This window comes from Dermacentor silvarum, chromosome 11 (assembly GCF_013339745.2).
Source record: "Dermacentor silvarum isolate Dsil-2018 chromosome 11, BIME_Dsil_1.4, whole genome shotgun sequence".
Taxonomy (NCBI): domain Eukaryota; kingdom Metazoa; phylum Arthropoda; class Arachnida; order Ixodida; family Ixodidae; genus Dermacentor; species Dermacentor silvarum.
The window spans coordinates 95,741,180-95,756,602 of record NC_051164.1 but is presented as its reverse complement, the minus strand read 5'-3'; the positions used below and the strand labels follow the sequence as shown (position 1 = coordinate 95,756,602).

The following is a 15,423-nucleotide window of genomic DNA, read 5'->3' as shown; positions in this document are numbered from 1 at the left end:
GCAGACGAAACGTCAGGGCGCCTCTCTTTTAAATAGAGGTGAGGAATCACCTCTATTCGCCCGGGACCATCTCTATTACAGATGTGCAAACGCTGAGGCCCATCTCTATTTAATAGAGGTAACAGATTGCCGGAGCTCATCTCTATTTAATACAGGTAAGGACGCCCGGGCTTATCTCTATTAGAGATAACGAATCGCCTCGGCCCATCTCCATTAAACAGAGGTGAGGAATGGCCCGGCACCATCTCTATTCGAAAGGAACAAATGCCCTCGCTCATCTCTATTTAATAGAGGTAAGAAATCACCCGGGCTAATCTCTAATAGCGATGCGGCAACGCCCCTGCCCATCTCTATTTAATAGAGGTGACGAATCGCCCGGGCCCAGTTCTAATACAGAAACGCCCCGGCCCATTTCTATTTAATAGAGGTGAAGAAACGCCCCGGCCCATCTCTATTAGACATGCAGAAACGTCAAGGCCCATTTGTAGTTATTAGAGGGGAATCGCCCGGGCTCATCAATATTAAACGCCCCGGCCAATCTCTATTTCATAGAGCTGACGAATCGCCAGGGCCAATCTCTGTTTAATAGAGGCAAGGGATCGCCCGGGCCCCTCAAAATTAGAGATGCGGAAGCCAGGGAAATGCCAGAAACGCCCATTAATACTAATTAAAACTGACGAATCGCACGGAACTATCTCCATTAGAGATGTGCAAACGCCCGGGCCCATCTCCATTTATTAGAGATGAGCAATTACCAGGGCTCATCTCTATTACAGATGCAGACACTCCAGGGACCATATGTATTTATAACAGGCAAGGAATCGCAGGGGCTTACCTCCATTAGAGATGCGGAAACGCGGGAATATAGCATGTGCTATCTCATCGGCCAAGCTACTGCTCGACGAATAAACGGCGATTGCTGTGCCGTTCCGGTAGCCGAGTGGGTAGAGCGTTCAGCTCGTACCCGTAAGGACGGTGGTTCGAATCCCGGTGCCTGTATCGCTGAAGAAAAATTACAGTGATGCGGGTGCCGAGGCTCGAACTGTCGTTGATGAAGGGCCGAGATGGACGCGGCGCGGAGACCTGGATCCTAGTATCGACGTCTGCATCGTCAACGGATTAATGGCGGTGCGGTTGTAGGCACTGGGACCCAGGTCGCTCCGGGTTATTCAGGGACCCGGCTGTACGCTCGGCCGCCGGAATGTGGTGGATAAGGGGAAGTTTTGTGCCTTTGTGCACATTATTTCCTCTCGCTATCCCCCGGGTATCCTAAGAGGGTGGATACCTGTTATTTTGGCAACGTGTATATTAACGCATGGGGCAAGCCCTAAAGAAGTCCTCAGACTGCCGACCCATCGGGCACGCACGATGACTTCTCTCATTTGGCTAACACCCCAATGTACGGCTATATCGCCCGGACTGGTATTAAATCCCATATCGATTACAATTAAATTGCCTGGACCCTTCTCTACAAGACATCATGAATCGTCCACATCTAAAAACAGAGATGGGCCCCGGAATTTCCGCATGCGCTCTATTGGAGGTGACGAATCACCCGGGCCCATCTCTAAGAGAGATGCAGAAACGCCAGGGCCCATCTCTATTTAATAGAGGCAAGGAATCGCCCTTTCTATAATAGAGATGCGGAAACGCCAGGGCCCATCGATATTTAATAGAGCTGACGAATAGGCCCTATCTCTATTAAAGATGCGCAAACGTCCGGGCCACCTCTAATAGAGGTGAGGAATTGCCCAAGTTCGTCTGTATTACAGATCAAGAAACGCCCGTGCCCATCTCTATTCGTAAGGAATTGCCGGGGCTCATCTCTATTACCTCTATTAAATACAGATGGCCGAGGGCATTAGCGCATTTCGAAGAGATGGTGCCGGGCGATTCGTCACCTCTATATAATAGAGATGGGCCATGGCGATTCGTTATCTGTAATTCAGATGAGCCCAGGCAATTCCTCACCTCTATTAGAGGTGGCCCGAGCGTTTGCGCATCTCTAATAGAGATCGGCCGGGGTGATTCCTTACCTCTAGTAAATAGGTACGGGCCCGGGCGTTTGCGCATCTTTAATAGAGATAGGGCCTATTCTTCAGCTCTATTAAATATCGATGGGCCCTGGCGTTTCCGCATCTCTATTATAGAAAGGGCGATTCCTTGCCTCTATTAAATAGAGATTGGCCCTGGCGTTTCTGCATCTCTCTTATAGATGGGCCCGGGTGATTCGTCACCTCCAATGGAGCGCATGCGGAAACTCCAAGGCCCATCTCTATTTAATAGAGGTGGGCCGGGCGATTCCTGATGTCTTGTAGAGAAGGGTCCAGGCAATTCAATTCTAATCGATATGGGATTTAATACCAGTCCGGGCGATATAGCCGTACATTGGGGTGTTAGCCAAGGGAGAGAAGTCATCGTGCGTGCCCGATGGGTTGGCAGTCTGAGGACTTCTTTGCCCTTGCCCCATGCGTTAATATACACGTTGCCAAAATAACAGGTATCCACCCTCTTAGGATACCCGGGGGATAGCGAGAGGAAATAATGTGCACAAAGGCACAAAACTTCCCCTTATCCACCACATTCCGACGGCCGAGCGTACAGCCGGGTCCCTGAATAACCCGGAGCGACCTGGGTCCCAGTGCCTACAACCGCACCGCCATTAATCCATTGACGATGCAGACGTCGATACTAGGATCCAGGTCTCCGCGCCGCGTCCATCTCGGCCCTTCATCAACGACAGTTCGAGCCTCGGCACCCGCATCACTGTAATTTTTTTCAGCGATACAGGCACCGGGATTCGAACCACCGTCCTTACGGGTACGAGCTGAACGCTCTACCCACTCGGCTACCGGAACGGCACAGCAATCGCCGTTTATTCGTCGAGCAGTAACTTGGCCGACGAAATAGCACATGCTCTATTCCCGCGTTTCCGCATCTCTAATAGAGGTAAGCCCCTGCGATTCCTTGCCTGTTATAGATATGGTCCCTGGAGTGTTTGCATCTGTAATAGAGATGATCCCTGGCAATTCCTCACCTCTAATAAATGGAGATGGGCCCGGGCGTTTGCGCATCTCTAATGGAGATGCTTCCGTGCGATTCGTCAGTTTTAATTAGTATTGATGGGCGTTTCTGGCGTTTCCCTGGCTTCCGCATCTCTAATTTTGAGGGGCCCGGGCGATCCCTTGCCTCTATTAAATAGAGATTGGCCCTGGCGATTCGTCAGCTCTATGAAATAGAGATTGGCCAGGGCGATTCGTTTCCTCTAATAAATTGAGATGGGCCGGGGCCTTTGCGCACCTTTAATATTAATGGCGATTCTTCACCTCCAATAAATAGAGATGGGCCGGGGCGTTTAATATTGATGAGCCCGGGCGATTCCCCTCTAATAACTACAAATGGGCCTTGACGTTTCTGCATGTCTAATAGAGATGGGCCGGGGCGTTTCTTCACCTCTATTAAAAAGAAATGGGCCGGGGCATTTCTGTATTAGAACTCGGCCCGGGCGATTCGTCACCTCTATTAAATAGAGATGGGCAGGGGCGTTGCCGCATCTCTATTAGAGATTAGCCCGGGTGATTTCTTACCTCTATTAAATAGAGATGAGCGAGGGCACTTGTTCCTTTTGAATAGAGATGGTGCCGGGCCATTCCTCACCTCTGTTTAATGGAGATGGGCCAAGGTGATTCGTTATCTCTAATAGAGATAAGCCCGGGCGTCCTTACCTGTATTAAATAGAGATGGTCGCCGGAGTTTTGCATCTCTAATAGAGGTGGTCCCGGGCGAATAGAGGTGATTCCTCACCTCTATTTAATAGAGAGGCGCCCTGACGTTTCGTCTGCACTAATAAATAGATATGGACCAAAGCGATTCGTAACCTCTAATAAACAGACATGGGCCTTGGCGTTCGCGCATCTCTAGTAGAGATGGGCCCCAGGCTATTCGTCCGCTGTATTAAATAGAGATGGAGATGCAGAAACGCCAGGGCCTATTAGAGATGGGCCCCGGTGATTCGTTACCTCGAAGAAATAGAGATCTAATAAATAGAGATCCCACGCCCGGGCGTGAGAGCATTTCGAATAGAGTTGATGCCGATGGATTCGTCACCTCTAATAGAGATGAGCGCGGGCGATTCCTCTCCTCTGTGAAATAGAGATGAGCGAGGGCATTTGTTCGTTTCGAACAGAGATGGTGCCGGGCGATTCGTCACCTCTATTAAATGTAGGTTGGCACGGGTGTTTCCGCATCTCTAATAAAGATGGTCGCGGGTGATTCCCTACCTCTATTAAATAGAGATGGGCCCGGGCGTTTGAGCATTTCGAATACAGTTGGTGCCGGGCATCACCTCTTTTAAATAGAGATTGGTCCGGACGAATCCTCATCCCTGTTAAAAAGGGAGGAACCCTGGCATTTAGTCTGAGCTAATAAATAGAAATGGGCCAAGGCGATTCGTCACTTCGAATAAAGAGATGGGCCCGGGCGATTCTGTCAGCTCTAGTAAATATTGATGGGCCCTGGTGTTTCCGCATCTCTATTATAGATATAGACCGTGGCGTTTCTGGATCTCTATTGGAGGTGGGCCCGGGTGATTACCTACCTCTATTAAATAGAGATGGGTCCGGGCATTTGCGCATTTCGAATAGAGTTGGCGCCGGGCGATTGGTAACCTCTACTAGAGATAAGCCAGGGTAATTCCTCACCTGCAATGGTGAAATTCCTTCACTACACAACACATCGATACGCGAGAGATTGCTCATAAAAGGAATTGATTAGTGAGAGATCCAACTGTACCTTAGACAGAGCAACTGAACAGGATATCTCATCGCCGCACATCGCAGCACGTCATAACGCTACCAACCTGGTCCACGGAGGTCTAGATTAAACTGTAATTCGAACGTGTGTAACGATTCGGTGGCGCTAAAACAAGACCACCTAGATAGCACAGGCCTACCCACTCCCATCTATGACGTCATGCTAACTGGCGGCGCGGGAATACAGCATGTGCTATCTTTTCGGCGATGACGGCCTAGCTGGCCAAGCTACTGGTCGACAAATACACGGCGGTTTCCGCGCCGTTCCGGTAGCCGAGTGGGTAGAGCGTTCAGCTCGTACCCGTCAGAACGGTGGTTCGAATCGCGGTGCCTGTATCGCTGAAAAAAAATTACAGGGATGCAGGTGCTCAGGCTCGAACTGTCGTTGATGAAGGGCCGAGATGGACGCGACGCGGAGACCTGGATCCTATAGTATCGGCGTCTGCGTCGTTAATGCGCGGATTAATGGCGGTGCGGTTGTACGCACTGGGACTCAGGTCGCTCCGGGTTTTTCAGGGACCCGGCTGTACACTCGGCCGCCGGAATGTGGTGGATAAGGGGAAGTTTTGTGCCTTTGCGCACATTATTTCCCCTCGCTATCCCCCGGGTATCCTAAGAGGGTGGATACCTGTTACTTTTGGCAACGTGTATGATGACGCATGGCAGAAGTGCTGAACAAGCCTGCACACTGCCGACCCATCGGGCACAATCACATCCCTCGCTAGGCTAACTCTCCAATGTACGGGGTCGTCCACTCTTAGGGTACTCGATGTACTTGTATATCACCCGATACCGATTAGAAATTCTGAATGAGGGATGAGGAATCGCACGTCTTACGAACTCTCCCTGAGGAAGACGAAGTGAGACAGGTACGGCGTTAATTAACAGTAAGTTTATTTCGAAGCTGATAAACGTTCTTACACGAGGCAATGCCGTTCAGCTGGCCGTGTCAAAGAACACACGCAAGTGAAATCATCAGGAAAAATATCGATTTGATCGTTTATACCATTCATAGATAACTGCTGGGAGTCGGAAGTATATCGTGAATACGCACGTCTGAAATAACGCTGGCAGGGAAGTAAACAGTATCAGAACGTGTTAACGGCGACTCGCAAACGAACGTCTGTAGAGGCACACGGCTTTACCTCCACGACACAAGGAAATCAGGATTCTAGAAGTACAACATGCGCAACAGTTTTCAGGAAGCCCCAAAGTGGCTCGAGTGGCTCTTCATTCTTCTACCGCGGCTGCTTAGCCTATGCAAGATGTTAATGGCTACACAATCAAGTTGTGAGGCGCAAGTTACTTTTCAGAGTTTCCAGTTCAAAGCATCCAACAACACTGACAACGGTATTAGAGACTATTTAACCCTGTAATCAAATAAAATTCACAGTATTTGTTCACCTTTATCTCTCATTCGTACCAAAATCAATAAAATGTATAAGATAACTGAAACAGTAAGTTGTGAATAGCTTAGGAATTCCATTACTGACTCTAGGCTCCAGCGTCATAATATTGCTACTTCGGTTTCAGGTAAACAAACTACAATTTCGAAGACTTCAACGGCGCAATGTAGAAAAGGTGCGTTAGGTGCATCACATAGTTAAAAAGGTCCTGAACCACCTTAGTGGCTTAGTGAAAAAAAACAGCACGCGAAAATGTGGGCCGATCAATAAATCAAGTAATATTTATTTTTGAGGACGAAATCAAATACAAGGTGGGTATAAGTACACATTCGGAGGTCCCGAAGTAGCAACTGTCGGGGGGACCTAACAAGACATGAAAAGGGCGTTAGTAGGATCGTGGCAAACAGTGAGTCATGTCATATATTATACAATTTCTACATCATCATCGGAAATGAATGGTAAGAGAAAAAATCTTAAAAATTGATTGTGCACAAAGGGTCCAAGCTCGATGGCGCATACCCCTGTGGACTCGGCGTGGTGTGCTCCGGTACCTGTAACGCGCCCTGGAGCTACACTTATTGCACACGTGACCCAAAGAGGTCCCAGGCACAATAGCAAGAACAGACATTCTCAGAAATATGCTTGTTACAATTTTTCCAAAACAATGTTCCAAAATAATGGCTGCGGCTTAGCTCAGCTAACCTTGTATATGCAAAGGGAAAGCTTAGTTTAGCCTAGTTAAGTCATGGTTTCACATGGTTTACCTTTGGTTTAGGTGTAATTATTATACTTGGGTATACACTGATCGTTAAGCCAGGTATAATTTATAAGCCGACAAGCCCAAGCGTTTTGCGAGCCGAGCGGCTCACTCTTCCTCAATCTCCGACGCTATCCTTCGCGAGCTTGGCATTCGGGACCCTCTCCAGTGAAGCAGCTCGCTGGGCGGCGTATATGGAAAATCGAGAAGGCACAACGCATTAGCAACTGCGGTTGAACGAGATTGGCTGAAACGCCGCCAGCTTTGCTCTGATGTCACGCCGTGAGGATTATTGCCTTTGCGTTTCGCCCAGGATAGGTTAGATTAAGGTTAGGTTAGCTTTGGTTAGTATAGGTTAGTATAGGTTAGTATATGTTAGCGTAAAAGGCTTTTGGTGGCGCGGTGTACTCTCACAGCGGTTGAAAAGGGCGTCAAGCGTCACCGTTTCCACCAATCTGGTTCTACCGCTGTTGCTAAGGTGCTGTGCGTTCTAGATTTTCAATATATGCCGCCGGGTGATATTCGCTGGGAGGTGAGACGCCCCTTGACGACGATGGCTCAAAGCCTCCCGCTCCCGCGCAACGCTCAGAGAAGACGGCCCGACCTCGCTCTCATCCATCCCGAGCGCGGCGTTTCCTTTAGGCAGGCACGCCGCGAGTCACGTGGTCTGGCGGCGACCCCGCTCCAGAGAGCGCATGCGCCAAGCCATGCCGGCGGAGCTGGACGCGGCGAGTCACGTGATGCGTAGCCAAGGCTACGGCGCAGCTGCAGTCAAATAAAGGTCAAATTGCTGGCGACGGCGAAACTCGGCTTGACTAGGTTAGTAAATCTTTCTCTTTTTAAGAAGGGTTAATAAATGACCCAAGACACTTGAGTTTTACTGTTTGTTTTTGAGCAGGCATGAAGGTGCGTGCTGTTTGTTGCACATTGTTTGAAGCTTTTGGACTGGCATAAATGCGTGTGTCAGTGTAGTTTGTGACTGCCTAGAGAAGTTTATTCGCTTGGCGGTGATGTGCACTGCGTAGACGTTGCGAGAACGCGATAGGCTGCGATGGTCTCACTGACTGCGAGCTTTTTCAAGAGCCGCAGGTACTTCCTGCTGCAGAAGCGGCGCATCACGTGGTCGTTCCTGGGTTCGAAGATCCGATTTCTTGAACGACAATCGCCGCCACGGACACCCTCTGGAATTTGGACAGGTTGGCGTCTCATTCTTCGCATCGCAGGCCGCGTTCAGGGCTGCGGGCCGGTTCTCGAACGGGCAGGTCACAGCCACCATGACCCACTCCTCGCCCCTGCAAATTACAAGATCGGGACGGAGGTTTGTCGTACCCACTGGCTGATTCTCGTGACAGTGAACTTGGTGGAGGCCGCGGCTTTCACTCGGTTAACGATCGGGTTGTGACAGTCTCTGTATGCTTGTCTGTGAGCCATGTAGTGACACAGCACGTGCGGCAGTGTCTCGGGTGGACATTCGCACACATGTTCACACTTTAAACACTGTAGAAAATGGACTGCTTACAACTATCAATCAGATTTCCAAGGCATTTCACCGCAGGTATTTCTTAAAGGTAGTGCTAACCACAGGAATTCTTGCTGAGCTAATGTTACTTCACTACATACATCAATTCAATTCGACATTAAGGACATCTCTAAAATGATTTGGCTTTCGTTCTGACTTTTGAACTAATCTAGCACTTATAGCTATTCCTGATTACATTAAAAAAGCAATTGATGAAGGTAAATTTGCTGCCTTCACATTCGTTGACCTACCTAAGGCCTTCGACACTATTGATCACACAATTATTTGCGCTAAGCTCGAAGGTATTGGAATAACAGGTCCGCCACTACTTCTAATCCGCAGTTAATTACAAGATGGAAAACAAGTCGTTAATATTTCTGGGTACTACTCTAAAAAAGCTATTACAAACATAGGTATTCCGCAGGGGTCCATATTAGGTCACTTAGTTTTCCTAATATATATTATTGATCTGCCTAGTTGCCTCCCTTCATCGAAGTGCATTCTTTACGCAGATGACAGTAATATATCTAATTCTAACAATTGTGTAACAACACTAACACATAAACTAAACACAGATCTTGTGTCAATCTCCGCGTGGTGTGAACACAAAAAACTGCAGAATAAAAATAATAATACGAATTTTGTCGCCTTTACATCGCTTTGGAAAGCGCCTGAACACCATCAATCCATTTCCATCAACAATCACCTAATCGTTTCACTTTTCTAACGTAAAACAATGGCATATGGAATACGCGTTCTAATTAAAGCACAACCATATTATTTCCTACTCTAATGTCGCAGTATTATGCTTTTGTTCATTCTTATATCAACTATAACATAGAATAACGGGGAAACACTTTTAACAGTCACCTAACGTCACACAACATCATTCAAAATGGAGCTATTCGTCTAAGAACATTTTCATCTGGTAGCATTAGAGCGAATGAGTTATTAGCTCATATTTTGAATGCGACAGATCTTGTTAAAAATAACCTCGATATTTTTATCTTTAGGGCAATACAGAATAATATTCCAGTAACTATATTACCAAGATGTCTCTTATTACTATAAGTAATACTATATTTGCAGAGAATACGCACTTTACCCAGCGTTTGCCCTAACTGCGGCAATCAGTCATTACACTCTACAGCTTTATCTCTCTGGAACACATTACCAATTTCATTAAAATTGTTGAATGCTCACAGGTTTTGTACAGGACTTAAGCACTTTCTTTTAGCTTCACATGAAATAAATTCTGTACATCTCCGTTAATGTCACGTATATATTTAAATAAAAAGCTTCGCCTCAAGTACATTCGAGCATGCGCGTTGGACACCTCTGATTTCTCGTCCTGCTGGGGTTACCGGACCGTTTGCTTTAAATCGAAGGACGCAAATCACGCTATACGCAGATATGATCTGGACGACAACGGGCAGCAACGGAGCGATCGAGCAAAGTTTACAGCAGGCCATGCAATGCGTGGAAACTACCTCGTGGGCACGGCGCTCGCCTGCTCAACTGACAAATTCAAACTGCTGCTATATAGACCGGTCAGAAAGGGGCGCCCACCCAAAGGCTACAACCCCCCCCCCTCTCCCCCGGAAAAGAAAGAGATCCAATTAACGACATCAAACGACCTACACATCCCAATGGTAAACAAGATCCGGGTACTAGGAATGATGATACAACACAAGGGTGGCAATGGCAAATCACTTCGCAAGATAACGGCAAAGGCTACCAGCACGATGCAGCTCATCCGAAGCATCACCAACAAACACGCGGGCATGCTTGAAGGCACCGTCATACAACTCATACAAGCCTTCGCGATTTCTCAAGTAAATTACACGACAGCGTTTCACAACTGGATGGTTGCGGAAAGAAACAAGCTCAACGCCCTCATACGCAAGGCGTACAAATCTGCGTTGGGACTTGCGCCCGGATTCAGCACCACCAAGCTCTTAGAACTAGGCTTACACAATCCGCTCGAGGAACTCGTAGAGGCATGACAAGTGTCCCAACTCGAGCGCCTATTCAAAACCTGACCTGGCAGACACGTGATCGAAAAGCTCGGCATCACATACCATACGCAGCACGGCATCAAAGTGGAAATTCCAAGAACTCCAAGAGAATTCCAAATTGGAAATTCCATCCGCGAGCAACTATACGTACCCGCTTCTCATCCAACCATGCGGCAAACCAAAAGGCATCGGTCGCAAATTCTTTATTGAAAAGAGTCGAAATTCATTGCACATTGGAATCAGATCAAAAGAAAGAAAGGAGAACGGTTCTCAACGAACTCAAACGGAATGGCTATACAACGGAATTCATTCGAAAAACCACCCGACAACAAAAAAGAAAAAACAGACTGCGAGATCTACAACCGTTCACTTCCCCTCGACCACAGAAACGAGTGTCCATCCCATACGTCAAAGGTATACCAGCGACCCTCTCAGCCGAATATTGAAAAAAGAAGGCCTCAAAGTCACGCACAAACCGATTAACACTTTGAATATCCTCATTCCTAAACCAAAAGACCGTCCACCAAAAGAAAAAGCTCAAGGCGTCGTCTATAAAATCAGCTGTGCCAACTGTCCGGCGTCGTACATCGGGGAAACCAAAAATCTAAAAGAAAGAATCGGACAACATGAAACTGACGTCAGAACATTCAAGCGAATACGCAGTGCCGTCGCCGAACATTCCGAAGACGCCGACCACAAGATTTCTTTCCAAGAAACCCAAATCCCTCAAACAGAGACAAACTGGCGAAAAAGGCTACTACTGGAGTCGTGGCACATTCAGAATACGGCGGGTAATATAAACCGCGTGAAGGGTATCCTTCCTTCTTTGTATGTTGATGGCCTTGCAGACGCGACGAAGGGAAGAAAGGACCCTCCGCTCTAGGTCACCAACACCAAAACATCTGCAAGATACCAGGCCGCTATAACACTTGGCCACCATGAAAACAAGGTGGGCTCAGAGTCAGCAGGCCTCTAAGCAACTGGCCATCAGGTGTGTAGTGCAGGCAGGAACATACCAGGTCGCTAGAAGAGCTATCCACAAGATCCGCAAGTCGAACAGCAGGCAAGCATGATACCAGGTCGCCAGAACAGCTGGTCACAACATCCACAGGGCGGGCAAGTCACCAGCCCTCTAGAACAGCTGGCCACCAGGGCTGTAGTGCGGGAAGCAATGCACCGGATGGTTATAATAGCTTGCCACGTGGTCCGCAAAGCTGGCCACCAAACCGCTAGAACAACTGGCCACAAGGTCCACAGTGCAGATAACAATACACCAGGCCGCAGGAGAACCGGTGGTCACCAGGTCTGCAGGGTGGGTAGCAAGACACCACACCGCTTGAACTGGCCATCAGGTCCACAGGGCCGGCGTCAAGATACCAGTGTGTAAAAACTGCGGGCCACCAGGACCCTAGCGTGGGGACCAAGACACCGAGCCGCCAGAACAGCCGAGTCAGCCTAGTTGGCGTGAAACAGGTTCATCGAAAAGTGGCACTTACCAAGTGGTAGATACGCATTGGCCCAAGATGGCGTGAAAGAAGATCATTAAAGAGCGACACCTACTGTCACAAACTCAGCTTGGCCTGAAGGTTGGTAACGAACCCTGTTATCTCAGCACAGCAGCGCGAAGTCACGCACATTATACCTTCGACTACCTCATGCTCCAAATTGGCGTGAAAGAGGTCAGATACGGATTAGCAAACCAACAGACAAACATACCGCACGCCGGGTGAAGTTTCCAAAGAGTGCTAACCGCAGTGATTGGAAGTCACAATTTTAACACGCTAGAGTGCTGTAATATAGCTGTAACTAAGTTTTTTTTTTTTTTTACTTAACTGCTGGCTCAAATTTTCGGCAGGAGCGTAATCTTGAACACGTTGCGTTTTATATGTTTATAATGTTTTAGACTTGGTTACAGCAATATTAGCTCTGCATTTTGCTGGTTAAACTCTGCTCAACCTGATGTGTGCCCCGTGCATGACGATCACGACGCTCACGTACATCTACGAAGCATAAAATTTAAAATTAAATTATAGGGTATTACGTGCCAAAACCACGATCTGATTATGAGGCATGCCGTAGAGGGGGACTCCAGAAATTTGGGCCACCTGGGGTTCTTTAACGGGCGCCTAAATCTAAGTACACGGGTGTTTTCGCATTTCGCCCCCATCGAAATGCGGCCGCCGTGGCCTAGATTCGATCCCGTGAACCCGTGCTCAGCAGCCCAACACCATAGCCACTGAGCAACCACGGCGGGTGCCTACGAAGCTCCATCACAGCAGTATGGAGGGGATTTAGTTTACGCCTGTGCCAATCCGTCATAAAACCCAGCTCGCCTGTGGTTACCGGAATACCGGACACGCTGCGGTGGAACGTTCGCAACGCGCGCCGCTTGATCGCTCTCGCTGGGGATCGACGGCCTGGCGCCTAGTGGAGAGGTTTGAGAGCCTTCGCGCGCTGGCTCAAAAACAACCGGATGTAGACGACATCACGTCACAACATGACAGAGCCAGCGAAGGCGGAGCTTAGCCCCGATCACTCGGCGAACGAGTTGAGGAGGGTAACTTGTAATCGTCCGTAGCTCTCTTAATACGTGACGCTTCACTTAAATTGTGACGCGACTGTTTTACTGTATCTGTACCCTACGCGCCTACAAAATTTGCCCCAACCGTTTCAGCGACCCTTTAAGCTTCGCCTTCAAGAGTGGAACGCGATATCGTTCAAAGATCCCTGGCTGCTTATCGGGCTTTTTTCTCGTATATTCAAATTCCAATCCGACGCCATCACGCCTGTAGGCTGTGGTTAAGTCATACTTTACGATTTGTCTGACGCATTTTACTTTGAGCAATTCCATTTTTGTTCACTAACGCCTTGCGACACGCGGAGTCCTCTGTGGTCGGGGTGCTTTGGGATGATGTGGTTCGGCATGATTTTTCCGCCAGACGCCGGTGCTCAACGCCGACGCCGAAACCAACACCGACGCCGGATTTTCTGCGGCACGAGGCCCTTAACGCGGTCGCGTTAATATTACCATGACAGAAATCCCGTCTTCAATGCGCTCACCTTGCTGCTCTGGCTAGCACAGCCGGCCACTGCCGATTCCTCCCCCGCTGGTCCTGGTGACGATGCACGAAAGGCCAGCATCGTCATTGCTTGACAGATTGGTGCAGGTCGGTCTCGCGCCGTTCGTTCATGGTACCGTTGAAAAAGAAAAGAGATCGCACGTGTACATGAGAAGCACGCTGAAAGACCTGGGGACGCGAAGTCTTGGAGTTCTATTCTGGACACCGTGAAAGGCTGCCATGATCTATCGGAAATTATAGTTTATCAACAGTGTTCAGCCCTCCAAGAAGTATAACTCATTATGACATCCGGCGCCGTTTTGTTCGGGAGAGGAAGACATCGACACTTCTATGGGCGCATCCCTCGAATATTATGGCGTCAGGTGCAATCCACTAAATGAAACGACAGGACAACCAGCCTCGCTTGTGCCCGCCATTGCTAGTATGCCTTTATTTTTCTGTTTTCGTCGTTTAGCATAAGTAAGCGCGAATTCTGGGGCGATCACTTACAATAATTTCTCTTTCTCGAGATTTCGCGAGACTCGGCACCCGACTCAATGAAATATACGGCCCACAGCGCTCTTCAGACTACGCAAAGAGCGAGCTTGACAGAGCGCCAGAAATGCTCTCGGTCGTATACATATAGTTGTATATTGCATACATATACATTGTATATGGTTTTCTCCAAAACAATGGAGCGTATGCATAATTGGCTTACAAATAACAAACAGGGAATATGAAAAGTAATAACGCACAAAATCTGAATAGATGGTCCGGAGCAGAGTTTTGTTTCCCGCATCATCACCCTTTTTTATACTACGAATCTGCCAGTTGGCCCAAATTATCACTTCGGAATGAGTGATGCATGTCACCTGAAAGCATACTTAAACAGATCCCAAGCATACGTTGGAATTTATATCAAACAAGACGTGTAATCAAATCCTGTGTAACTAACGGCGATGCGTACAATTATGTTTACTTCCATCCTGCGCATCGTGAAATCCCACAAAATGCTTGCCCATCGGCCACAAAGGTTACATTTCTGATATTTTGTCATTACTTTTTTTTTCATGTTTGTAGAATACACCTTTCACAAGCTATGCAAAATTCAAACACCAAATCGGGCAGACGCACTGCCAGACATCCACGCAGCGATGTCACAATGACAAACGCGACTCATGATACTTGTCTACAACAGAATGAAAATAAGAGGTGCATGCACAAAGAAGTATGTGGCAAGTCTAGCACACATTTAAGACTTCTTACGTCACAGTGGCAGATACCCATTCTGAAGGATTGGCCAAGAATTGGCTCACGCCTAGTGGTACGTGCGAAATGGCAATCTTTATGCAAATCGATTAATTGTAAGGTGCTAATTAATTAGGACCCGTCTGTGTGCTTTAGAGATACTTATGTGTAGAGTTACGTGTTAAGGTATTATGCACATTTTTTTTTACGCGAGAGATGTACGCACTGGCACTACTTTGCCGGTCCGCATAGAGGGGTTATAATAGCCAGTTTGCTGGTACTTGCACTCGAAACACAAACGTAATCTTAGACCCGGTTGCAACGTTTGCCCTATAGTGGTCATAAAAATAAGTCGAAATGTGCCATGACTCCAGTAGTACTGGAGTCATGGCACATTCAGAATGCGGCGGGTAATATAAGCCGAGTGAAGGGCATCCTTCCTTCTTTGTATTTTCATGGCCTTGCAGACGTGACGAAGGGAAGAAAGGACCCGCCCGCTCTAGGTCACCAACACCGAAACATCTTCTCCCCCTTGCCCCCCCCCCCCCCTCCCCGCCCCTGGTCAACGGCATTCCCGCCAGTAAAGGGACCCCAGCATCGGTCAT

The 15,423-nt window shown here is 48.1% G+C and overlaps 1 long non-coding RNA gene across 1 annotated transcript; it reads right to left on the bottom strand.

The window, feature by feature from the left end:
- Nucleotides 1–7,379: 7,379 nt before the first annotated feature.
- Nucleotides 7,380–15,142, bottom strand: LOC125941585 (uncharacterized). The gene is made up of 3 exons (XR_007464455.1): nt 13,572–15,142; nt 11,528–11,665; nt 7,380–8,266 (listed from the first exon to the last, which is right to left on the bottom strand). It is a non-coding gene; the product is annotated as an uncharacterized LOC125941585 (long non-coding RNA).
- Nucleotides 15,143–15,423: the final 281 nt, after the last annotated feature.